This window comes from Mus caroli, unplaced genomic scaffold, assembly GCF_978045245.1.
Source record: "Mus caroli unplaced genomic scaffold, Mus_caroli_1 scaffold_4, whole genome shotgun sequence".
Taxonomy (NCBI): Eukaryota; Metazoa; Chordata; class Mammalia; order Rodentia; family Muridae; genus Mus; species Mus caroli.
The window spans coordinates 26,088,877-26,116,771 of NW_028227259.1; the positions used below are offsets into that span (position 1 = coordinate 26,088,877).

General features: G+C 41.5%; 1 pseudogene; it reads right to left on the bottom strand.

The window, feature by feature from the left end:
• On the bottom strand, positions 1-27,895 carry LOC147005049 (disks large homolog 5-like; annotated as a pseudogene).

Below are 27,895 nucleotides of genomic sequence, written 5' to 3' on the forward strand. Positions count from 1 at the left end.
TCACACTGAAGAAATGAACTGCGTGGAATAAGATTCATCCAAGGAAGATTGTGGATATTGGGGATGGAGTTCAGCAGGGGGCTCCTGATGTGGAAACTCATTCTGCAAGAAGCTCTCTTCCTGGGCTGTGGAAATTTCAGCTCTTGCTCGAGTCTCTGAGACCTAGGAGAGGAAGGCAGTTATTAAGACCCAGGTTTGTGTCTCCTATGAGGTTAAGCCAGTGCATGGCAAATATAGAAGTGGATGCTCACAGTCATCTATAAGATGAAACACAGGACCTCCAATGGAGAAGCTAGAGAAAGATCGCAAGGAGTTGAAGGGGTCTTCAACTCTAGGTGGAACAACAATATGAACTAACCAGTACCCCCAGAGATCATATCTCTAGCTGCATATGTAGCAGAAGATGACCTAGTCAGCCATCACTGGGAAGTGAGGCCCCTTGGTATTGCAAACTTTATATGCCCCAGTACAGAGGAATGCCAAGGCCAAGAACCGGGAGTGGGTGGGTAGAGGAGCAGGGAAGAGGGAGGGTATATGGACTTTTGGGATAGCATTTGAAATGTATATAAGAAAACATCTTATTAGAATTAAAAAAACATGCTTGGTGGAGACCTCAACTTCAGCTATCATTTTGCGGTCTCCCACCACCTCAACAGGACAGTTAACTCTGATCTATTAACTGAAACCATTGCTGTTATATACAAGCAGGGCAAAATGTCATACAACACTCACTCAAAAACACATGGGCTGACAAGCTGCCACTCTGACTTCTATCTGTGGAAACCAAGAATTGGGCAATGGGAAGAGACCTCATGGCATTACAAGAAGAAAGGAGAAGCCCACATGCCCACCAGATTAATGACAATGAGAAGCACTCATTGGTATTTTCATTTTGACTTTAACCCTACAAGGTTCTTCCCACCTCAAGTCACATGACCCTCGCATGACCTCTGTCCCAGGACCTAAAAGCAGCTCAGAGGTCTGCATAACATCCCATGTATCATGTACACTTGCATGAATGTGGCATGTTATTCATCTGTCACCCTTCCTAGACTTCAGATTAAAGCAAAGCAGCAAGGTCCACTTGCCAATGATTTCGTTTCTCAGAAGAGGCTAACTTCTCTGAATATGTGAGTATAAAAAGAGAAATGAACATCTGCATTCCATGAGGTGGGCGGCTGGTTGAGAGTGTGGATTAGAAAGATGGTAGGGGAAAGCAAAGTGATTCCAATGGGGCAAATGTTGACAGACAGTATTAGCCTGACTGAGCTGCTTGTCCCTACCTGAAGTTGTTGGGTCTCAAGGTCGCTGATGTGCTCCTGTTCGTCTTTACCATTCAGGTCCAAGTCAACCAAATATTTCTGAATGAGAGCCCAATCAATCTCTCTTTCCTTCCTCTCCCAACCAGTGTGAAGGACATCTTAATAAGATTCTTCTCCAACATGAGCCGGCTATGTAGGTTTCTGGAAACACCCTCTGCATAGTAAGATACTGCAGCTCCATCTTCTCATTCCTATGTACAGGCCCATTAACCCCACCAGGACCCTGGCTCCCATGAAGACCTAATACAGTCCATCTCAATAAATCCATCACAACTGCACAAACAGCAAACAGCCATTTCAAAGAAGAAGAAATTTTTGCTGCAGCCCAAACACCAAAAAGGTCTCATTGTCTCTCCAAAAGAAAGAGGAATTTCCATCTATCCATGACTTCCCAATGCACTAGGGCAACATCAATTAGTAGGGTGCAAATACCATCAGGGTCAATCAGTAGACCCAAAGTGAGGGCATTCTATCCTTGTGTTATATCACACTCAGCTCTCTAAACCACTGCCTGAGAACCATGCTCTCAGTACTGCATGATAACCATGCACAATCACTCTTCTGTTGAGAGGCTTCTAAGGATGCCTGGACAATGCTGGGAGGGGTAACAGTCTCTTACAGATTTATGAAAACTGAGTCTATCATTCCAAGGCACACTGATGGCTGAAAGTAGAAGGGGTAGAACCAGAACTGCAGACTCTCCAGTCCAGAAACCAAGGAAGGTCGAAAATGCCATTCCACTCTTGATTGTCTTGCTAACTGGTACTTACTTATAGAAGTTTATCTCCTTCTTGGGCTCCTGGATGTTCTCTCAGGCCTCAATATTCTCCAACTCTAAGTTGTTCACAGAGAACATAACCTGGTTCTTCTTTAATGTCAGTTGTTCATAGAAGGGTTTTAGCCTCTGGAAGGGCCTAGTCATAGGAAGACAGAACTCCATGAACATGGGCTTGTAGGAACACATTATTCAGGCTGAGTCATGGACTACCCCAGCCATGGAAAGCACATTCTGTATTCTATATACTTGGATGATCTTCAGCTTTGAAATATGATATCCTAGTCCAGGACAGCAGAAGCTAAGCATCAAGATGGAGTGTTCCATGGCTCTCTGTGTTCACTTAGTTGGGCTGGAGGGTGCAGTCTAATCATTTATATTCTCTAGAGCCTAGGCCACAGGTCTTTGCCCACCAGAAACCTGTGATTATATTTTTTCCTGTTTTCACAACTGGGGTTGTAAATCCTGAATAGCTTATACCATAGAGACAGACCTTACACATAATCCTGGAGATGTGATCAGACATCACCACAGCTTTTAATCTGCTCAAGGGATACAAGTGTGTGGACAACTGTGACCACATAGGCAAAGAACAGTTTTGAATAAAATGGGGGCTCCCAGAATTCAGCACTGAATTCACCTTGAAATTGTTATGAAGATAACTCCTCAAACCAAAACACAGTCTCCTAGGTTCACAAGTGTGGAGGAAAAATTAAACATACAAAACTCATGCACATGGAGGTACATATGCACACACAGAATCACAGACTTGAACAAACACACACACAAGGAGGAGAAAAGGAAACAGTCAGAGAATAAGAGACAGAGACAGAAACAGAGAGCACAATGAGATGCAAAAGAAATGTATGCAACGTTAGTGTCTCAGAGTATAAGGCACACGAACAAAGAGGAACAGGAATGAGCCTCAGGCCTTCTAGATATGCACTGAGAAGTAAAAGGTCAACCAGGTCCCTCTAGATACTACAAGGAGCTTCCAGCACTCAGTCACCTGCCAGGCAAGTACAAACACTCACCATAAACTCACATCACCTAGAACCTCACAAAGCCACATCCTGTCAAGTGCTTTCCAAATGCATGCTGGGAACTCACTCTCCACTGCCTCTATCCCTGAATTCTTCATTCAGAATACAAGTCTTCTTCTCTACTGGAGGAAGCAGAAGAGTCCATTTCTCATCTCCCTCCTGATCAAGCTTCAAGTTCTGCGTCTCCATTATGAAGCATTCATGGATAGGAGGTTAGGCATAGGGACGATCTGATGGTACAGCTTCATAGAACCCACCTCCTTCAAAGGATAAGATGAGGCTGACATTGCAGACCCCAGACTGATAACACAGGGTTTGGAGCAATGCACACCTCTTCTTCATAGATCCCTCTGTGAGGGAGATCAACCTATCTCTGCTCATTTCTCTTCTGGGTAATGAGCTGCAGCTCTGTGGTCCACCTCTCCTCTTCCTTTTTGAACTCTTTCTTGCTTAGGACATGGGCAGTGTATGATGTCTGTTTTCAAGCCCCTGTAGGTAAAAGAACACAAGAATACTTTCATGTGAGAATGCAAAGAGTGTAGACAGACCACCCTGAAATAGAACATGCCTGGAAACTAGTGGCACCAGAAAGAGTTTAGTCCAGACTTGAGATGTCTCCACAGTGGGTCTCAGTTCTACCATCACTCTAGAAAGACCAGCAGTTGTAAGCAGCCAAGAGATTCCTTTGTATGCCAAATCATGCTCATCATGCCCACAGAAATGGCTTCTCCAGGATTAGTATCAACTGTACTGGGTGTGACTTGGCTTCAGAGCCCTGACTTCCGAGCTTTCACAACTCAAATGATATATTCACTATTCACAAGTACTTGAGTGCTTGGAGATGCTGAGATCTCCTACCCTGTTACTCTAGGCCCAGGGCTTTGACTTAAATAGTGACACAAGTGAAGAATATTGTCATCACACTATCAATTCCCCCTATTGAAACACCAAACACCAAAGCAGTAACAATAGGATCCCATCTCTGACTGGGTATATCCACTCTGAGAGGTCTTTGGTTACGGCACAGAGATGCTTGCCACCCACAACTGGTGATAAACTGTTGTGAACTGTCAGTGACAGGAGATGAGAGGAAGTCAGAGATCATAAGGTCATGTCCTGAAACACAGTTCTCTCCCTGGTACTACTGTCAGATAGCCACTGAAGCTAAAAGAACTATGGGAGAGATGTGCAGTGATTCCCTTCCCTAAAATGGTGCATGTTAGACCCTCTATGACTCCTGATGATCAGTGAAAGTAAAGACTTGGAGTTATTCTCATGATAACAGCTTTGGCCTAGTCAACTCCTGAATTGAGACATTAAATCTACTCAGACTTCACGCCAGTTTGACTATGCATTCAAAAACTTCTCCGTTTCATCCTGTACTGGTGCATGAAACCACATCCAGGCAGAGACTTCAAGGCAGGTTGCACTGTGGGTGTGTGTTAGGGTTTACACCCATGAAGCCTTATGCTTAGCATTTGATAGTTGCCCTAAGATGCCTTAGGAGATCAATGTGCAGCCATCATGGTGCTGGCAACAATCTGGACATCTGTTAGCAGAGGAAACTGAAATATTAGATCTACCAAAGAAATGGCCCTCAGTCTGAGTGTGGCCTCTCCACTCTGCACCAAAGTCACCAATCAGGATTGCTTACAGCCCTCTGTGAGCTATACCATGAGATTCTGTCTGAAAAAAAAAAAATATCGGGCTGGTGAGATGGCTCAGTGGGTAAGAGCACCCGACTGCTCTTCAGAAGGTAAATTCAAATCCCAGCAACCACATGGTGGCTCACAACCATCTGCGGCAGGATCTGGCGCCCTCTTCTGGAGTGTCTGAAGACAGCTAGAGTGTACTTACATATAATAAATAAATAAATCTTTAAAAAAATATCAGAGTTGGGGCATGCAGGCAGAAAGTATAAGAAAATACAATTGACATACATCAGTTGACAGAGCAAAGGCCTAGGAACTTGTGTATGGTTTCATGATTGGTCCCACAAATCACACAAACACCTATTTCAGTTAAACAGGGATAGTTTATTGAATGTAGACCCTAAAGCTGATCGATGAGAACCATAACTCAGGGTTTCGGTGTTGAGCCATGGCTCCAACCATCTATCTTTGTTAAATTATAAGAAAAAAAAAACGAAAAAAAGCCATAGGGAGCAGATATGAACTGCCCAGTTCTGATCAGGCCATTGTAGGTATAAGAGTGCATAGTGACTCTGAAAGTAATGGGTCCTAATAATCTTTGTGGCACACTCTAAGATTAACAAATGTCATTCAGAACATAACAGCATGTGATCACCATGACCCTGCTCTGAGTCAAGTTATTTTTCTGTGTCAGTGATTGGCAGGCATATTACCACAACAATCTGAAATAGGGGCTGGACATAAAACAAAATGTTTGTAGCTATAGTGGCAGGTGACCCCTGGACACCAACACTTCCATTCAGAAGCACACAGGACAATGAGCAAAGGTCAGGAAATGGTGACATATTGCAGTAAATTTTGTGACAAGAGGGTTGAGGAACTTATCTTTTATGGTGAGGATCAGGGGTCTCCTTGGTGCATTTTAGGTTTCTTAATGCCATGTGCAACAGGTTCAAGAGCCCAGTTCTGATGCCCTTGGAATCCTCGTGGTCCCATGATGATGCACTCAGACATACCTGGAAACTTCCAGAGCACTTGTCAGGGGGCTTGATTTCTATAAGTGAGGGAACATTGCTGACATCTGTTGCAGGCTTTTTTGATCACATTGCAAACCTCAAGATTGTGCTATTTGCTAAAAAAGACAAGAACAAAAACTCAAAGAACCAAAACTTTTTATTGTGAGGTCAGCCCTGGCACAGACCTTCAACCCAAGAGCTTTTATTTTATTGCACTTTCTTGTCTGTGGCTCAGCCCTTGCACACACCTTTACTGCAAAGCAAAAGAAAGTCAACTCAAGGTCAAGTGGCAGAATGATTAACCAGTTGAAAGGGAATGAATATAACTAAACCAAAGGAAGGTTCTTATGTTGAAGGATATTTAAGACAGTGTGGAGAGGGAGAAAGAATGCTTTCCTTCTTAGAGATTAGCAGAGTAGGAAGGTGAGCTGAGTGCTTTCCCCGACTCTCTGAACTGGCATGTTTTCACCCCAGTATCTCTGTTTGAGCTTTATTATTTAAATTAAATGGCTTGCATATATGTATTTTTAAATTTTATGTATTAATCATTCCATTAAATTATATCTCAAATGAAATACCACATTCTGGCTACCCTTCCACTAACCCTTAAAAAAATTCCATCTGCCCTGTTCCCTTGCACATTGCCTGTATGAGTGTACACCCCCAACTTCGACCCTCTCCTGCCCTACTGTTTCAGCATTCTACTACACTGGGACATCAAACCTCTATAGGAGGAAGAGCCACCCACCCTTTGCTGTCAAGCAAGGCCATTCTCTGCTACAATGTATCTGAAGCTATAGTTTCTTCCCAGTACACTTCTTGGTTTGTGGGCTAGACTTGGGGTATCCTAGGTGGAGGGGGCAGCAGATGTTGTTCTTTCAATGGAGTTGCAATCCTCCTCTGCTCCTCCAAGCTTCCCTACCAGATTCTCTGAGCTCAGTGTAATGGCTGGCTCCAAAGGTCAGTTGCTGGCCACACCTCACAAAGAACCATCACAGGAGATTCCTGTCAGCAAGTGACTCTTGACCATAGCAAGAGTGTTTGGTTTAGTGTCTGCAGACATTGTGGATTTCCAGGTAGGGCAGTCCCTGGATGGCCATCCCTTCAATCTCTGCTCCATTTGTCGTCCTTGTTCTTCCTTTTGGCAGGAATATTTCTGGATTAGAAACTTTGAGATCGGTGGGTGTCCCTATCCTGCAAGGGGAGGCCATGCCTAACTTCTGGATATGGTCTCTACAGGTTCTACCTCCCCTTTGTTGGGCATTTCAGCTATATTTTTACCTAAACCATAGAAGAAAATTTTCCTATTCTAGAGAAAGTAATAGTTGCAAAATTAGAAGAATCAGTCTGAAGACCAGGTTATTAAAACAGAAAATAGAGTCTCCTGGACATATAACAATCAAAACACTAAGTACACAAAAGTATAAAAGAATATTAGAAACTACAAGGGAACATGGTGGAGTAACACAAAAAGACAGGCCTATCAGTAATCAGTAACACAGTGAGGTTTTGTACAGGAACACTCTTCCGTTGCTGGTGGGAGTGCAAACTTGCACAGCCATTATTAGAATCAATATGGCAGTTTCTCAGAAAGTTGAGAATCAATCTACCTCCAGATCTAACTTGGGTCTATTCCCTAAGGATGCTTAATTTTACCATAAGGACTTGCTCAACTATGTTTATGTTTGCTCTACTTATATTAACCAGAAACTGAAAATAGCCTATGTGTCCTTCAACAGAAGAAGGAATAAAGAACCTGTGGAACATTTACACAACGGAGTATTACTCAGCTGTTAAAAAATGACATCATGTGTAGAATTCATTAGACCTGATAGGTTTTTCTGTGACTGTTGCCCTGGAACACTGTCCAATCCTTGTACATTAGCTGGTGAGCCTACGCAGGATACAGATAACATTATATGACTCTGCTCCACCTGTAGCATCTAATATATTGAAGCACAATTGAATTCCTTCCCTAAAGAAAAAGTCCTGCTATACAAATATAAGTAATACATCTTTGGGAAGATAAAATCCTTGCCCATGCTACAGAATGAGACTCTACTGAGAAAAATGGATACACAAGGTCAGTTGTCACTATGAATCTCAAGCTACCAGAAAGGAAGTGGCAAGATATTGACTCAGGATCTCAGACCTCGGGATTTTAGCATTACTACTTAAAAAGTTTTGAAGGGACAGAAGTGTAGAAACAAGCCACAATTTTGTGGAGATTCCCAACTTCTGAAAACACCAGTGTTTTTACAATGAGCAATGAATGCAGTCTGATTTGCAGCAATAATCTTCAGTCGACAAGCTGCTTTGTTGCTGCCTTTATGGACTTGGGTACCAATTGCTTTTTGTAATATGGTAAAAATATGGCAACCACTTCTGCATTGATTTTATAACATGTATTCAGATTGAGAATATGATTTTAATGCTGAAATCTCATGTACTTTTTTTTTACTTTCAAGCAAATCTTATTATACTTGAATATGCCTTGGTTTGTTAACACACCTAGACTTGCTATAACTGTATGCATGTAACAGTATGGATGTTCCTTCTAGGGAAGTAAAACCCACCAACTTTAAGTTATATCTAGTGATGTTTCTTGTATCCTTTAAGAAGAATTAAGACGATTATTTCCTTCCTTTTCCTGAGCAGCATCAAAAATCTTCCCTAGAAAAATTGAGTGCTTTACTGAGACTTCTTCCTAGGAAGGGATACACGGTGAGACAAAGTATTCTTGTATCTCAGTTTGTGTAAGGGAAAAGCTCCTATGTTTTAAAGTATTCTGTAGAAAGTCTCTTCAAAACCTGTATTTGAACTCTGTTCATAGGTTTTTACTTAAACAGTTTAGACAAAACGGCTGAAAATGACAGCATCTTCCTGCATTAAGCAGTACATATACAGCTGTATTCAGCTTCATGGTGTCCCCCTGCCCATTCATTTATGTGTACTGGTGACAGTGGGCATAAAGAGCCTGAAAGTGTATGCATGTACCATAACTTCTAGACTTAATCTAGTGTGGAGTATTCAATAACCTTTTTTAGATGGTAGATAATAATTAAAATGTTTTAATTTCCTAGAAATAAAATGAAAAAATGGAAATATGGCCATTTTTAAAAAATAGTTTATTAGATCTTAAAAAATGACATCATAAAGTTTGCATGTAAACAGATGCAATTACAAAAAGTAATTCATACTGAGTTAGTAATCCGGACCTGAAATATAAATATGGTATGCATTTCCTTATATATGGCTATCAGCCATTAAATAAATGCAAAGCAACCTACAATCTGTAGATCTCAAAGGTTAGATATAGAGGAAGGACCTGGGGGGAAGGCTCGTTGATCTCCGTGGAAAAGGGAAACTTAGTAGATTTCATAGGTGGACTGGGGGCAAAAGAAGATAGAAACAGGAGGAAAGAAGGTGAAGAGAGGGAGAGAATGAGGGAGAGAATTGACATGCCTTTGAGGGATTATATGGAAACATGGTGCTGTGCATATATCCTAAAATGTATGCAGCTGATTCTGATGAAGTCTCCTAAAAGCAGGGTATACAAATCCCAACTGGCCATCTCTTTCTACAAAATAAGGCTTCAAGTACTGGGATTGGGTTGTATTCAATTGAGTTGTTGGCCATAGAAATCTCCAAACACCTCGGGCTAAGACAATGGGTTGCTCTCTACAATTTGACAGAGGGCCTCATTGCTGAGGACAGACGACACCCACACAACTCATTTAATGTGGAGAAATTGAGGTGGTGTCTACATGAAGCCTTCACCGCTATGTTCCAATGTTTCCATACAGGATGATACTTGGCAGGCTACCAAAAGAGAAACATAAACACCAACCCATCCAAAACAAAAAACAAAAATCAAAAAAAACAAAAAACCAGTTATCTAAAGCACTTTGATGGTTGGGGGAGGACAGCCCTTTAAGCAATTGATACTGGAGTGACTCGTGCACCTCCACAAATATGGTGAAATCCACCTATCTTCAAACTTCAAAAATTAATTCCAAACTGACTGCTATTATACTATAGGGTTATCCTATCCTATATTCTATTATCCTGTTCTACTGTCCTATACCATAGAGTTTTAAGGTTTTATAATTTTGTATTTATTTACATCCCAAATGCAGCCACTCTTCCCCTACCTCCTTTTTTCTTCCCCTCTGAGAGGGCAGCTCCCACTAGGTCGACCCCTACCCTGTAGCATCAGGTCTCTGCGGAATTAGGTGCATCCTCCCCTACTGAGGCCAGACAAGGAATATGTGCCTTGTTACCTATGTGCCAGTGGCATCAGAGAAGCCCATGTATCTTCTTTGGTTGATGGCACAGTCTCTGGGTGTTCCAGGGTTATAGGCTAATTGACACTGTCAATCTTACTGTGGGGTTGCCATCTCCTTCAGGGACTCCAATCCTTCTCCTGCCTGCAGCAAGAGGTCCCCAACCTCTGTCCAGTGTTTGGGTAAGGGTATCTGTATCTGTCTCAGTCAGCTGCTGGGTAGAGCATTTCAGAGAGCATCTATGTTAGGCTTCTGTCTGAAAGCACAACTTAGCATCAGTAATAGTGTCAGAGACTGGTGCCTGCCCATGGGATGGATCTCAAGGTGGGCTGGTTTCTGGTCAGTTATTACTTTAATTTGGGCTCCATCTTTGTACCTGCAGTTCTTTTAGACAGGACCTGTCTCAAAGCTTGTATAATTTTGTCCAAGTAGAATCCTTTAGGTAAGATCAGAGGATAACATTTAGCATCCAGGGCCAAAGAAATTGTTCTTGGGCTTCGTGTCAAAAGCAAAACCCATTTAAAAATTACAAATTGAGCTTTATCAAAAATGTTAAAACAAATTCTTTGAACTCAGTTTTGAATACAGCACCTTGCACATATAAAGTATGCATTCTACTTTGAGCCTGCATTTTATTCCCTTAAACCAAAAGTTTTCAGTCTGTGATGGAAGCCAGCAAAGTTATGTGATACAGCTAGAAGTAAATACTTGAAAGGCACCAATTTCAACAAGGACTACTATCTCAAATATAAAATTCATAAATAAAATTTCATTATAAAACACTCAATTGGAAATATAACAGGATCAGTAACAAACATGTCACTAAATAGGGATTATACTCAGCAAATAAAGATGTTCAACATCATTAGTTTTTAGAGAAACACTGACTAAGGCCTCAATGAGATATCACTGCAATCCTTCCAAAGGGCACACATAACACACAGTGGCATACCAAACTCTGGTAGGCTACAATGGACAACTAACAACATTTTGTGGTGGGTTTAGCCACTGTAGAAAAGAACTCAGAACTTCCACTAAAATTACAATATGCCAGTACTATACAAATGTACCCCTGAATAAACAATGAGTTTCAAAAGCTGAATAAGATGAAATAAAATAAAGAACATTAGCAAGAGGAGTGTGTAGTTCCTGGAGATCCATTGCTGTGGAAGAAAGCTTCTGCTGTCATGACAGCAGAGGATTCCAGGCAGCCAACAGAGGCCAACAATTCAAGTAGATCATTGAGCTGAACTTGCTAGGAGGTGCCAAGGTGACTAGGTGCCAAGGTGACTTACTTGGACAAGCAAGTGCCTTATACCAGCATTCAACGACAGATTAGATCCAGCTGTAGAAACATGTCTAGAGTCCCTTGGGTCCCTTTAAACAGACTCATATGAACTTCTTCATTATGTAGACAATTATCAATACTACCTCCATCTTCTAGACTATGATGGTGGGCTTGATGGCCTAGTGACCCACTCAAACACAGCCATGTTAGTCACTTTTAATGTGCTTGAGATTTGGAGTCAGACGTTTCTTCAGAGTCTGGTCTATCTTGTTGGGAAACTAATTAGCACTGGCTGTTTATAACTGTCAGTCCATGGGGCTGACGCCTACATAGACATCATACTAGCTAGCCTAAATGGAGTCCTCTGAGAGAATGCAGTTTTTATGGATTGGAGATTACTTTGGTGAATTGAGAAAAGAGCATCTGGTATGTACTTATTGGAGCCTCATTAACTTCTTGTTTAAGCCACTGGCTCCTATGTGTAGTCAGTCAATTGAAGTTTCCAGTTCTGGAATTAGGTTACATTTAGTTGAGTTGTTGACCAAAGGGATTCCCTGGGGATCCCCATACAACCTATTCTACTGGCAAGAATCTAGGTCGTTCTTCACAAACTGAATCCACTTTATTTATAATACTACCAACCCCAAACAACTCAAAAGATGTCCTTCCAAAATGTGATTGTTAAGCCACCCATAAGCATTTGTACTTTGAAATGTTACATAGCAATAAAGTGAGATAATTCATTGACATACAACAAGTTGATTCTATATTTATAGAAGTAGACACATAACAAATGAAACAAGAAGGTAACACACTGAGGGATTGCATTCATATAATATTCTGAAAAGATATGGAGTGATTGCCAGATATAGTGGTTTGATTAACAATGGTCCACATCGACTCATATATTTGAAATCTTGGTCCCCAGTTGGTTGAACGTTTTCAATAAGGATTAGGAAATATGGCCTTGTTGGATGAATCAAGTCCCTGTGGGTAGGCCTCAAGATTTCAAAAGCCCACGCCAGGCATTGTCTCTTTTTCTCTCTACCTCCAACTTGTGAATCAGAAATAAGTTCTCAGCTACTTCTACAGCACCATGCCTGTCTCCTAGCCTACTGCCATTCTTTTTACCATGGATTTATGCCCAGCAAGCCCCCAATTAATTACTTTGTTTTGTAAGTTATTTGGTCATGGTGTATCTGCACAGCAATAGAAAAGTAAATAAGACACCAGTAAAATCCAGGATCTGAAGAAATAGGTAAAACCATGGGTGTGGTTACTAAATAGCAGAAGTGATCCTTGTAGTAAAGAGAGGATGTGGCATCTTGATTGTGTCAACACCAAGGCCCTGTTGGAGGATTCCTAGTGCAGTTTTCTAGAGGGTTGTATCTGAAGAACTAGGACACTGAAAGACTGTGTTATATTCCTTGTCTAAAGATTGATTGGATGTGCGAATCTACAATTATTTCAAACTGTTTTAGTTAAAAAAGATTGCAATATTATCAATATTATACAAAATAATCTCAAATGTGACTATATGAATACATTCATAATACATAAATATTCATATATCATTTATAGTCCACAGAAATTGTTTATATGTGTCTGATTTATGTTACTCAATTTAGAAAGACTTAAAAACATGACCATGGGTAAGATGAGAGATGAGAAACCTCACCAATGAATACTATAAATAAAAAAAATCAAAATAATATGTACTTTCTTTGAAAGATCTATAAATGAGCTGATTAAACCTGGCAAGTTATCTCTTAAGAAAGCAAGTGGACCCAGGCACATCAAGGTACAGTGGAAACTGGCATGAAATACTTCTCACACATGACAGCAATGTCAGATGTGAAGCTAAGGCAGTGGGCAAGCTGAAGGGGTGTGCTGAGCAGGGTCAGTGGGACCCACCAGGCAGTGACTTGCAACCTCCCCTCCCCCACAAATGGGATCTTAGAACACTGACACTACTTCTGAAGCCATGGGTGCCAACTTAAACACAGTATCAAGCTGGGCCAAGCCAAGCCATGCTAAGAGAAAACCTAGGTCAGAAACAACCACTTAGTGTTAGGTGTGCCAAATAAGATTCCCAAAGTGATAGAAGTCAAGGATGATTGCTGTTAATTGGTTAGTATGACATTTGCATACTGGGTGTACTAAGCACTGAGGGTATACCCCCCAGTGAGCATTCTCCTCTGGGCATAATATAGAGGATACATTGTGCCCTCTCTGACCCTGAAGTGAGGATATAACCGGTAAACTACTCACGTAACTCTACTACAACTCAGCTTCACCAGAACAATGTGAAGATATTAATTAAATGAATACACCTGTTAAAAACTTGAAAAGTGAAATAGCCCCTAATGTCTAATGCACTAATGTAAGGAGCATGAAAGTCTAAGGCAATATAAACCGTGCAAAAATTACTAATTACTAATCCCCCTTGGTGGCCTCCCATGAAAGTCACTTAGGTGATATCCCAGAGTGCACAATTGAAATTACATGAAGTTTAAAGTGCTGTCAAGATGACTCAGTGGGTAAAGTCCCTTGCTGCCAACACTGAAAACCTGATCACACAGAGTGGAAAGAGGACACTGACTCTTATTTATGTTGCCTTCTGATCTCCACACATATTCTCTGGCAAGTGGGTTACATGTGAATGTTCTCATTCACTTGCACACATACACATGACTAGATTAGAAAACAATTATAATTATTTTTCAAAATAAGACTACTCAAAAGTATGGAATTCTACTACTATACAACCTTCCCAAAGTACAAGCATACATATCTACATATAAAAATGTAAATGGAGTTTCCCTTTTTTAAGAGTACAATATCTTACCCAAACACTATCAGAAAGATTAACATCAGTCTATTCTACATACTGCTACACTGCTGAATTTGTTCATTGTTTCTAGAAGTTTTCTGGTCTAATTTTAGCTTCCCTATGAGCATGTTTCTCTCTATTCTACATCACTTCTTTTTTTTTTTAATTAGATATTTTTCTTTATTTCCATTTCAAATGTTAACTCCTTTCTTAGATTCCCCTCTGTAAATCCCCTAACTGCTCATCCTACTCCCTGCTCCCCAAACTACTCACTCCCATTCCTGTCCCTGGAATTCCACTCTACTGGATAATAGAAGCTTCACAGGACCTAGGGCCTCTCCTCCATTGATGACCAACTATGCCATCCTCTGCTACATGTGCACCTAGAGACACCAGTCCCACCATGTGTATTCTTTGGTGATTTAGTCACAAGGAGCTCTAGGGGTACTGGTTAGTTCATATTGATGCTCCTCCTATGGGGATGCAAACCCCTTCAGCTCCTTGGGTCCATTCTCTGGCTCCACCATTGGGGACCCTTTGCTCTGTCCAGTGGATAACTGTGAGCATCCACTTCTGTTTTGCCAGGCACTGGCAATTTACATCACTTCTTACAACACAATCACCTTCTGTCCTATAGCAGTGCCTAATTTCACAACTGTAAATACACAAGGAAGACATGTTCTTCCCTATTAGCAAGATAAGAAAATTTGCTAGGAAAGGTTAAAAATGAGAAATTGGACTGAATATCTCTTTCCATGTTGAGACTTTGTGTGGTTTGGGTATCAGAGTGACTATGACCTCACAGAATGAGTTAGCAATGTTTCTTCTGTTTCTATTTTGTGAATAATTTGAGGAGTATTAGCTCTTTGTTGAATGTCACGTAGAATCCTACACTAAAACCTTCTGGCCCTGGGCTTTTTGGAATGGAAGACTTTTAATGACTGTTTCTATTTCCTTAGGGCTCATGTAACTGTTAGTTACTAGACCAGATTTTGATTTAGTTTTGATAGTTGATAACTGTTTAGAAATAACCCATACCATTTAGATTTTCCAATTTTCTGCAGTACAAGCTTCTGCAGTAAAACTTGATGATTCTTTCAATCTCCTCAGTGTCCACTGCTAGGCCTCCTGTTCCATTTCTGATTTTGTTAAGACCACCAACAGATTGGGAAAGAATTTTTACCAATCCTAAATCTGATAGGGGACTAATGTCTAATATATTCAAAGAGCTCAAGAAGCTGAACTCCAGAAATTCAAATAACCCCACTAAAAATGGGGTATAGAGCTAAACAAAGAATTCTCAACTGAGGAATACTGAATGGCTGAGAAATACATGAAAAAATGTTCAACATCCTTACTGATCAGGGAAATGCAAATCAAAACAATCCTGAGAGTCCACCTCACACTCATCAGAATGGCTAAGATAAAAATTCAGGTGACAGCAGATGCTGGCAAGGATGTGGAGAAAGAGGAGCACTACTCCATTGCTGGTGGGAATGCAAGCTAGTTCAACCACTCTAGCAATCAGTCTGGAGGTTCCTCAGAAAACTGGGCCTAGTTCTACCACTAGATCCAGCAATAGCTCTTCTGGGCATATACCCAGAAAATGTTCCAACTGGTAGTAAGGACACATGCTGCACTATGTTCACAGAAGCCTTATTTATAATAGTCAGAAGTTGGAAAGAACTCAGATGTCCCTCAACAGAAAAATGGATATAGAAATTTTGGTACATTTACACAATGTAGTACTACTCAGCTACTAAAAACAATGAATTTATGAAATTCTTGGGCAAATGGATGTATCTGGAGGATATCATCCTGAGTGAGGTAACCCAATCACAAAAGAAGTCATTTGATATACACTCACTGATAAGTGGATATTAGCTCAGAAACCTAGAATTCCCAAGATACAACTTCCAAAACACAAGAAAATGAAGAAGGAAGACCAACTGCGTGGATATGTCATTCCTTCCTAGAATAGGGAATAAAATATACATGGAAGGAGTTGCAGAGACAAAGTTTGGATATAAGAGAATAGGATGGACCATCCAGAGATTGCAGACCTGGGGGTTCATCCCATAATTAGCCAACAAACTCAGACACTATTGCATATGCTAGCAAGAATGAGCTAAAAGGACCCTGATATAGCTGTCTTATGTGAGGTTATGCCAGTGCCTGGCAAATACAGAAATGGATGCTCACAGTCATCTATGGTATGGAATATAGGGCCCCCAATGTAGGAGCTAGAGAGATTACCCAAGATCTGGTGGGATTTGGAACCCTGTAGGTGGAATAACAATATGAACTTTCAGTACCCCCAGAAAGTATGTCTCTAGCTGCATATGTAGCAGAAGATGGCCAAGTTGGCCGTCATTGGGAAGAGAGGCCCCTTGGTCTAGCAAACTTTCTATGACTCAGTACAGGGGAAAGCCAGGGCTATGAAGTGAGAGTGAGTGGTTAGGGGAGCAGGGCTGGGGGAGGCTATAGGGCATGTTTGGGAAAGCATTTGAAATGTAAATGAAGAAAATATCTAATAAGAAAAGAAAAAATATTTTCAATAAACATGAAAAAAGGAAAAATTTAAAAGGAAATGATGATAAATACAAAAAATGATGTGGGGAAAGGAAAACCCTAACTCCTGAGTTTACATATTGATACATCTGCTCTCCAAATTAATATGGAGAAATCTCAAAGAGCTAAAAGTAAATCTACCATATGACTCAACATTCCACTCTTTTACCTATGGTCCAATGGAATGACATCCAACTCCACAGAAATCTGCTCATCTATGTTCATTGGCACTGTAGTCACAATAGGTAGGGAATTTAAACCATCTAAATATCCTTGAACTGATGAAAAGATAAGGAAAACAGGGCATAAACACACAATGCATTGTTCAATTGTGAGGAAAAGTGAAATCAAGAAAGTTTCAGCTATATGCATGAACCTACAAAATATACTGAGTGATATAAACCATACACAAGAAGAACAAACTCCACATGATGTTGATCATTTGTGTTTCCTATCTCCCAATCTTTAGATGTAAGTACATAACTTGGAGTAACCATAGAAGACATGAAAGAAAAGGAAGACCATATATGAAAAGAAGAAGCTCTAGAGAGAGCTATAGCCTGGTACACGTGATATGAAGTAAAGAATGGAAAAAGAGAAGTGTAGTTGTTGAAGGAGGAGAAAGAACATTGCAGAAGAAGAGAGGGAACATCAATGGGAGGAGAGGCTCTTGGTCCTGTGAAGGCTCTATGCCCAAGTATAGGGGAATACCAGGACCAGAAATGGGAGTGGGTGGGTTGGGGAGCAGGGGCAGCAGGGAAGGATTAGGGGGGTTTTGGAGGGGAAACTAGGAAAGGGGTAAAATTTGAAATGTAAATAAAATATCTAATAAAAAAAGAAAAAAAATAACATAACATAAAATAATTGAGAAAATATAAAAAGTATACCATGTTATATTTATCTAAAATTGCACGCACGCGCACACACACACACACACACACACACACACACATATATATAATTACTTGGTGTGATAATGCTTCCCTCAGGACCCATAGACTACATAACAAAAGACATATTACAAGGCATAGAAAACCTCCTTTGGGTTGATGGTTAAGGGAGCCCGAGGGACAATACAAGTAATCAACTGCTTTCTCCCTGTTTTGTCTCCTAAAACTTGAAGGTAAATCCCTATTGGTGAGCACACTACACAGTTTGAGAACAGGACTTAGTGGAAGTGAGATGGGTGTGTTCCAGAAGCCTTCTTCCTGAGAACCTTTAGAGAAGTTAAATAAACATCAACAAAGTGTAACACATAAATTACTCACACACACACAAATACACATGCACAAACACACAAACACTCACACACACACATATACTCACACACACACAAAGTCCTGATATAATTGAAGGAGAAAGTTTACGGGAATAAGAAAATAGAAAAACAGGAAAAAGAAAATCCCTTCAGTTATTTTATAAATATTAAGTTACTCTGAATTCAAGAATATTAAAGGTCGGGGAAGGACTGGAGGAGCTGAAAGGGCTTGCAACCCCTTGGAAAGAACAACAAAATCAACCAACCAGATTCCCCAGAGCTCCCAGGGACAAAACACTAACCAAAGAGGACCCATGGTTCCAGCTGCATATGTACCAAAGGATGCCCTTATCTGACATCAATGAGAGGGGATTAATTCTTTCACACATTAACTGTCCGATTCATCTCCAGGCTGAGTCAGTTCTATTCAGTAAATACTTACACAGTCACCTGGAACAAGTACTTCCACAATATATTCTTAGATCTTCTATGGCAAAAGGGGAGCTTCAATTGTCCTTCCTAATTAGCACCAACAAAACACAGCAAGTGTGTAGTCAAGGACAACCGCATCTATCAAAAGCTATTTCCCAGAGTGACTTGGAAGGTTATTATATCTGGTGTGTGGTTATCACTGATGCTGTATTAAAAGCAAAACTGAGGCACATGACTCTGGCCTTCCTGATTTATTTTATATTCTTTTGTGATTGTTTTTATTTCCTCAGCAGCTGCACTGCAATGACTGTATATTACTCAATGTTTGGCTACAGAGCCATGGATGGATGTGTGTTACAGAGTACTTTATGTTAGGAGTAGGAGAATTCATGACAGCATGGATACAGTATGGAGGTGAATACATCTTAAAGTGTGTGTACATGGGGTAAGCCACATGATCCACACACAAGAGACCATCACCTTGTGTATCCCTAGGTGGCTATGACTTCACACATATACAGGAAAGGATAGCTGGGTTTGGGTTTAGTCAGAGAAGATGCAACTGACCTTAAAGAGACTGAGGTCTCTGCAAGTTTAGAGGTCTGGTGGGGTGGGTTTGGGGAACCTCGTGGACAGAGGAGGGACAGGGGAGGAGGTATGGGATGTGGAAGAGACAGAGGGTAGATCTGGACTTTAAAAGAAAAATCATAAGTAAAATAAAAGCATAAAAGTTTTATTTTTTGCCGGGAGTAAAGGCGCACGCCTTTAATCCCAGCACTGGAGAGGCCGAGGCAGGTGGATTTCTGAGTTCCAGGCCAGCCTGGTCTACAAATTGAGTTCCAGGACAGCCAGAGCTACACAGAGAAACCCTGTCTCAAAAAACCAAAATATAACAAAATTAGTGTTATTTTTCTTGTGTTTCAGACTTGCTTTTCTTTTTAAGCAGAGTAAGTTTGTCACCTTTCTGGATAGACAGAATTAATAGGAGCTAGAAAGTTGAAAGCAAACATGGCTATTATACCAGCATGGGTTCAGCACATCACCAAATCAAGGACAGGGTGAGGGAGTGGGCTGTGGAGCCAGCTGGAGAGCCACAGCCTCATGACTGGACCCTTGAGAGTACCAGGCTCCCCTGTGCCTCATTCAGTCCTCACTCACCTCACAAGATGAGGACTTGCTCACTCTTGCTTGTAGGGAGTAGAGTATTGATCACTTTGACCACTAGGGGGAGCAGTGATGAGGGGGTCAGGACTAATTCAAAGGTGTATATGGGCAGATGGTCTGTTACCCTGCCAGCTGGGTGTGGTATCAGAGAAGGAAGCGTGGGTGACCATAATCAGACTGACATTTTCTCAGCGCCATGCTAAGTACAGTCTTGGGCAAGTGGGTCCATCATACTGAGCTTTGGCTTCCTTATCTGTCATTGATGATAAAAATCCAGACCTCACATTGATGTTGTTTAAGTGAGATGCTTTGACAGCTGCCTAGCTATTGAACAGAGATCAATAGTATTGCTTATTACAGTGTAGACCCAGGGCCTTCCCTGGGAATAACAACAATAACGATTATGTTAGCAGCAATAGTAGTAATCAGAGGAATTATTGTTAGATTTTTCCCATCTTTTCTTTCAGTCAGGTCTAAGTTTAGGAGTGCAGGGGACTGGGCCTGGAGACTGTTGTAGCTGGTTCAGATTCACAGTTCCTTAGCTGGTTCTTGTGGAGAAACAGGGAAAGCCACTTTTGGCTACTTAGGTTCAAGACATGCATAGGTAGGATAGCCTCTACTAGTCACTTACAAGGTGGTGGCTGTCTTGGGTTGAATCTTTGTTCCTTGCACTGCAGCTCAAGGCTTTTCTTAGGATTAAATCAGGGAGAACTTAGGGGGATTTGACCAAGAAGAGACTTTTATGAGTTGTGCAGCAAATCCCAACTGTGGAGGCAACTTTGTCATGAATACCTTCTTTATATACAGTACTGGAAATGCCCAAGTCACTTCTCCTTCCACAGTAGGCCACACAGCATGGTAATTCACTTTATGTTGCCTTCCTTTCTGGAGTTAAAATTCCATGTAAAGAAGAAAATAGATCCTATGACATCTGAACTCTTAAAATTGATCTGTGTGGATGGGTTTTTTTTGTTGTTATTTATTGTTTATTTTTTTTGGTTTCTGAGCCTGTTTTGTTTGCAAGAGGAGTATGTATTCTACAGGACTGTGACTGTAGCTATTCTGAATTTGGGTGGAGGGAATCATGTTTCAATATGCCATTCTTACAGTAAACTTTTCTATAACCCAAATTAAATAACTATTCACAAATTACAGAAGCTGACAGAAAAGTCTCTTACATGTACAAATATGGATAAGAGTAGACACAGCCAGGGATAATAGGTATGTATGCTGAGTGCTTACAGAAGCTGGCTTGCCCTAGGCCACCCAATATTCTTCCAGATTTCCCCATTACTGTTGTGCTCACCTTGTCCAGCAAGAAAAGATGCAACAAGGTCAGATTCTTCTCAACAGCTTTCTTTATTTCAGGAACACCTCCATGCTACTGGGGAACTCAGGGAAACCCCTGGAGGACCGCCTATATCCACCCCAGTACTGTGGAGAGCTATGTGTCCTCCTGGGATTCGTCAGTATGTCGGGCCCTTTGATGTGTAACACCCTCTCTGAAGGTTTGGTGCCAGATTCGGGCTGGCACCTGTGCAATGGCTTTGTTTAAGGCGCTGGTGTACTGGAGGTCCAGGCCATCTTTTGGGCATGCAGCTGCCTACACATTACACCCTTCACTTCACCACCTACACTGTTCTTGTGTTAAGACTGCAACTTTGCAACAAACTTATCACACAGGGATTTTACACAGTTTGGGGAGGGCTTGGATCACAGGCAAAAAAAAAAAAACAGGTCATGGGGGATCTTTTTTTTTTTTTTTCAATTCAACAGTTTGCTACTATGCTTAGAACAAAAAGAAATACATTATTGTAGCTTATAGCAAAAAAATAAAAAACAAAAAAACAAAAAAGAAAAACAGCAAAACATAAAAACAAAACCCAATCCATGCTAAAGTGGTTAGGGACAGGAAAGACGATCTCATTAACCTTGAGTGGCCAGCCCCATGTAGCACTATTGCCCTGTTTCCCATGTTTAGCTGCTGCCAGGCTGTTCATACTTCCAATGCCATCCACCACCTGTGGCTAGCCTCCAGTGAGCTGGCTGCCACTCACACTTCCCCTTTACCTCTTAAAATAATAACACAAAACCCTTGTAATATGCCAGACAAATTTATTAGGGGAAATCTACAACCACAAAATGCCCATGCAAACAATGCAAAACTCAACACATATAAATACAACCTGCACACTTAGATCAGGAAAATGTACCTACATTACTCTATTTCCCATTTATGAAATCCTCAGTTACTTATGGCCCCTAGAGCCCCGTAGTCCATCACCATCTTCCTATTCCTCCATATTTTGTCCTTCATACCCTCTCTCTTCTCCATCTCACTTCCCCTCTCTAAAAATCTCAGCTCTGCCTTTCTTCCCCCTGCCCAATAAGAGCCTCTAGCCTTATCTGATAAATTAAAATTTCACCTGACTACACCTGTTTTTAGGGACTCTTGAGGGAGCAGAGCACACAAACAGCAACCCACAATATTCCTTCCACCTCTTTTTGTTCAATTAAAGGCTCTAAACACAGAAATAGCAGTGGTAATATCAGAGCCGTGTATAAATTCCTGGCAGCCTGGGACAATGAGTATGTGCAGGTCAGGCACTGTAACTATAGGTCTCCTGAGATTCTCCACTAAAGTGGATTTGATCCTGTTCATCTAATACAGCATATTCACTGGAAGGACAAAAGCCAACTGCAGGAAGTGTGGGGATGCCTCACAGGTTAGAGCCTCTGCTACTCACTAGAAGACCCACATGGTACCTAACAATCATCTCCAGGAATGGTTGTGATTCCATCTGTGATCTTAGGGAATTGTCCCTCAGGAGGAGCCACATACAGTATTACATTCAGCAGGAAAAACACCCATTCACATAAATGATCAACATAAGTCTAATCAGCAACAGCAAAACAAAGCAAGTTTATGGTCAAGGACAACAGCATCTATTAAAAGCTATTTTCCAGCAAGAAATGGAAGGTCATTATATCTGCTGTGTGGTTATCACTTGATGAAGATGAGCTTCGCGAATGCCTTAAATAAACAGACAGACTACTGACCTGATGCCAAGTAGCAAAGCTTTACTGATTTCTACAGGTTAAAAACATGGGTTATGACTTTGCAAATTTTGCCCAAACAATAACATTTTTACATAGTTGCACCGGGCAGACAATATTATCATTTTTGGAGTCATTTCCTCAGAAAGAGAACAAACTTCACAAGAAGAAACTGTTATCTGCAGACCCAAGGACATTTTCCTCTCAGGGTAAATATTAACTCTTGACTAGAAACAAGGAAAAACTCTGGCTCACAGAAATCCATGTTTAGACATCCCTCCCTTTCAGGAGGGACGACCCCTGAACTTTCTCCCAGTTAATGGCTCTGACCCTTTCAGGCCAGAACCAAAGGGAAGCTATTGTTCGCCTCAATCACTGATGCTCTGTTGCAAGTAAACTGAGGCATATGGCTCTGGCCTTCCTGATTTATTTTGTATTCCTTTCTGAATGTGTTTATATTCTCAGCAGCTCTAGAACAATGATTGTATATTCCTCAGTATCTGGTTCACAGGATCATGAATGAATGTGTGTTACACAGTGCTATAAGTTAGGAGTATGAGAATTCATGTCACCATGGAAGCAATATGGCAGTGATTACATCACCAAGTGTGTTTCCATGGGGTAAATAAAATTATTGATACACAAAAGTTCATCACCTTGTATACCCCTAGGTGGCTATGACTTTACTATATAGCCCTGGCTGCATGGAACTTACAAAGATCCATCTCTGGATGTGAGTTCTAGGTCTACAGCAGGGGATAGAACACCTGAATAAAGAAGATGGTCTCAAAAGTCACGACTTGCAAATCCATTTTTTGCATAAGAAATAGAATTTTTTAAAAATAGGTTTTACAATTTCAATTAATATAGAGATAAAGGCAAAAATAAACAATGAAATAAAAGAATAAGAACATATAACTTCTAAATAAAATAGCAACAACTCAAAGAACAAAAAATGAAAACTTCAAACAAAACTATAAACAAATTATTGTTCATCTTTTTTCTTCACTATTAGCAGCACAGACCTATAGTCTGTTACTCCTCTTGGACATTTGTTAGCAGTGCAGTCACCTCCGTTCTCTGCCAAGAGGAATTGTCTGAAGAGAAAAGGCAATAACACCCTGAATCAGCCATGGCTTCCTAGTTAGGGCCTATTCCCATTCAGGACATGTGATATAAAGAGATTCATATGAGGAAGATTCATCTGAGGAAAATTCTGGATGCTGGAGATCAGGGTCAGCAGGGGCCTCCTGGCATGACAACTCATTTTGCAAGATGGTCTCTTCTTTAGGTGTGGCCAATCCCAGATCTCTAGCAGTTTCTGAGACCTGGGAGAGGAAGGCAGTTATTAAGACACAGGAATGGTGGGGAAAGGCATGGCAGCTGTCAGACCTTTATCTCACACTACCTCATCTTTACTTGACAGTCAACATTAATATTCTAACTGAAATTACTGATGTGAAATCTGCAGATGGGACCTAGAATTCACTCAAACCTCCACATAGCATTCCACCTATCTGAAGACATGCATGCAAGAATGTGACATGTTATTCACTTGTCAGCCTGAGTGGACTGCAGACTAAAGCAGAGGTGAAAGGTACACTTGCCAGTGGTAATAGTGCCTCAAAAGAGGCTAATTCAGAGTCTCACAAGAGGCTAACTTGTGTGAAAAAAGAGCAAAGAACAGCTACATTCCATGAGGATGGCGGCTGCTTGGAAGGATGGATTAGAAAGTTGGTGGGAGGAAGCAAAGATAGATTCTATTGTGCCAATTATCAGAGAGTCAAAGCCTGGCCGAATTGTTTGTCCCTACCTGATGTTCTTGAGTCTCCAGGTTGTTGGTCTTCTCCTGTTCTTCTGTACCACTCAGGTTCAACTCCATCAAACATTGACGAATGATGGCCCAATCAGCCAGTACTTCCTTCTTCTCCTGCTGCAATATCGCCAACTTCTTCTTTATATGATTCTTCTCCAGCAGGATCCGGCTGTGCAGGTTACTGGAAAAACAGTCTGCATGGTAAGTTCCTGCAGCCTCCTCCACCCATTTATACTTACAGGTCCCATTAACCTGACCTGTACCCTGATTCCCATGAAGACCTAATACAATCCACCAGAATACATCCATGACAGCTGTACAAACACCAAATAGCCATTTCATGGAAGAAGAAATTTGTGCTGCAGTCCAAACACCCAAAAGGGTCCATGTTTTCCCAAAAGAAAGAGGGATCTCCATCTACTCATGACAGCCCATGCATTGGGACAATACCAATTAGTAGGGTGCTACTACAATCAGGGTAGTCATTAGAACCAAAGGGAGGGCACTCTATCCTTGTGTTACACCTCACTTAGCTCTGTAAAACCCGGCCTGAGCCACAGAGGCCCAGTACAGCATAATAACCTTCTGATGATCTGAATCACTTGTCTGTCTAGAGGCTCCTGAGGATGCCTGGAGAACACTGGCAGTGGTAACAGTCTCCTAGAGACCTAGGAAAACTGAGTCCAAAAATCCAAGGGACACTGATGCCTAAAAAGCATAAAGTATAGAACCAGACCTGCAGTCTCCCGACCAGAAACAAAGGAAGGTAGAAATGGCCATTTCACAAGTGATGGCCTCCCAGACAAGAACTTACCGATAGAAATTTATCTCCTTCTTGAGCTCCTGCTTGTTCTCTTGGGCCTCCATGTTCTTGTTCTCTAATTCGTGTAGGAATGTCATGATCTCCTTCTCCTTTAATTTCAGTTCTTTATAGTGTCCATTTGGCCTGTGGTAGGGCCTGGCCCCAGGAAGACAGAACTCCATAAACTTAGGCTTTTAGTAACACATGAACTCAGGCTGGGTCCTGGACTACTGCAGCCATGGAAACCACACACTGCATTCTAAATGCTGGGATTTTCTTCACCTTGGGAAACTGGCTATCCTGGCCCCTGGACACCAGAAGCTAGGTATCCAGATGGAGGATGCCCTGGCTCCCTGCATTACTCAGTAGGCCTGAAGGGCAGACTAAGCAGTTATTTTCTCAGGAGCCTAGGCTACCTGTCTTTACCCACCAAACAGCTGTGATGGTGTTTCCCCTGTTTCCATAAAAGGGATTCTAAATACTGGATACCTAATATTGTAGAGACAGTTATTAGACATAATTCTGGAGATGGTGCCAGACATCACCACAGATTATAAACTGCCCAAGGGATACAAATGTATGAACACTTGTGACCACATAGTCAAAATGCAATGCAATTTAAAGTGGGGACTACCAGTCCTAAGGACTCACCTCACCTGGAAACTTTTAGGCAGGTAAATCCTCAGGCCAAAACACCTACCCTAGATTCCAAATTGTGGAGAGAAATAAAAACATACAAAACATATTCACAGGTCTGTATCTGTGCATGCACAGACTCACAGACTTAGACCTATACACAAGATGGAGAAACAAAGAGTGAGAGAATGAAAGAGAAAGAGAGACAGAGACAAAGGGAACACAATGAGAGGTAGAGTAATGCATGCAACATTACTGCCTCAGAGTGTAAGGCACACAGACAAACAGGAACAGGCATGAACTTCAGGCATTCTAATCAAGCACTGAGAAGAACCATGTGGGACCAGGCCCCTCCAGCTGCTACCTGGAGGTGCCAGCACTCAATCACCTGGGAGACAAGTAAAAACACAACTGCAAACACACATCACCTAGAAACCTCCTGTCAAAGGCTTTCCAAATGAACCCTAGGAAATCATCACTGCCTCTTTCCCTGAGTTCTTCACTCAGACTCCAAGTTCCTCTTTTCAAGTGGAGGGATCAAAAGAGTCTATTTCCCTTCTCGCTCCTGACAAAACTTCAGTTGTGGCCTCTCCTCTAATAAGTATTTAGGGGCATGAAGTGAGACCCAACTATGTTCTGGTGGTATAGCTTCCTAGAACCCACCCCTTTTAAAGCATAAGATGAGGGAGGCATTGCAGACCCCGGACTAACACTGCAGGTTTTGGACCAAGGTATACCTCTTGTTCATGGATCCCTCGGTCACATAGATCAGGCGATCTCTCAGCTCATTTGTCTCCTGTGTAGTGAGCTGGATCTCTTTGATCAGCTTGTTCTCTTCCTTCTCAAACTGCTCCTTGCTCATGACAGGTATAGGGGATGATGTCTGTCTGTAAGCCACTGTAGGTAGATGAATATGAGAATATTTGATGTGAGAATGCAAAGAGTGTGGACTTACCAAAGAGAAGGAAAAATGCCTGTAAACTAGTGACACCACCAGTAGCCAGATGTTTCCTCATTCCCCCTTAAACATGCATATGAGGACCAGAGAGATGTCTTCTTCAGGGTACAACTTGACTTCAGAGCCCTGAGCCCTGTGGTTTCACAAGTCAGACTACAAATTCACTATCACAAGTATTTGAGATCTTGGAGATGCTCAGATATCCAACCTGTTACTCTAAGCCAAGGAATTGGCTTAATAAGTCAGGCAGGGGGAGAATATGTTCATCACAATGATCAACTTCTCCCCTGAAACACAAAACATACCAGAAATAAAAATAGAATCCCCCTCTGGATCTATCAACTGCTTGTTCTTTGTTTACAGTATAGAAATGGCTGCTACCCACAATTGGTGATAAAGAAAGGTAAGGAAGGCACTGTCACAAACAGGAGGTCAGAGTAGTTTTGAGAACATGACATCATGGTCTGGAGCAACATTTTTTTCCCTGTGACTGTCAGATAACTACAGGAGCTAAAAGAAGCCATGGACTGAAGTGCAGGTATTCCCTCCCTCAAACTGGCATAGCTTAGACCCGCTGTCACTCCTGATGGTCTCATTCTGTCCCCAAGTAACACCCACAATACCCAGTGCAAGTCAAGACTTGAAGTTCATAGCCTAACATCTTTGACCTTGCCAACTCCTGCCTTAGGGGATGGAAAAGTACTGTTCTAAAAATCCTTGATGATTCAAGAATTGTGATAACCATGGAAGTTTTTTTGCTACCCAGAGTCTCCAGTTCCACATTACTAGAAAGGCCAGCTCAGGCCACCCCTACCAGGAAGCTCAACATCCACTTCCCAGGACTTACTCCACATTCGCCAAGTCCACCTCCTTCGTCCTTCATTACTCTCAGATGGTAGTCCAGCATCCTTCCTCCCCTCTCTGGTCTCTCTCCCATCCACATTGGTTCTCTGAAAAAGTCTACCAAGTCGGGCAAGCAAGGCCAT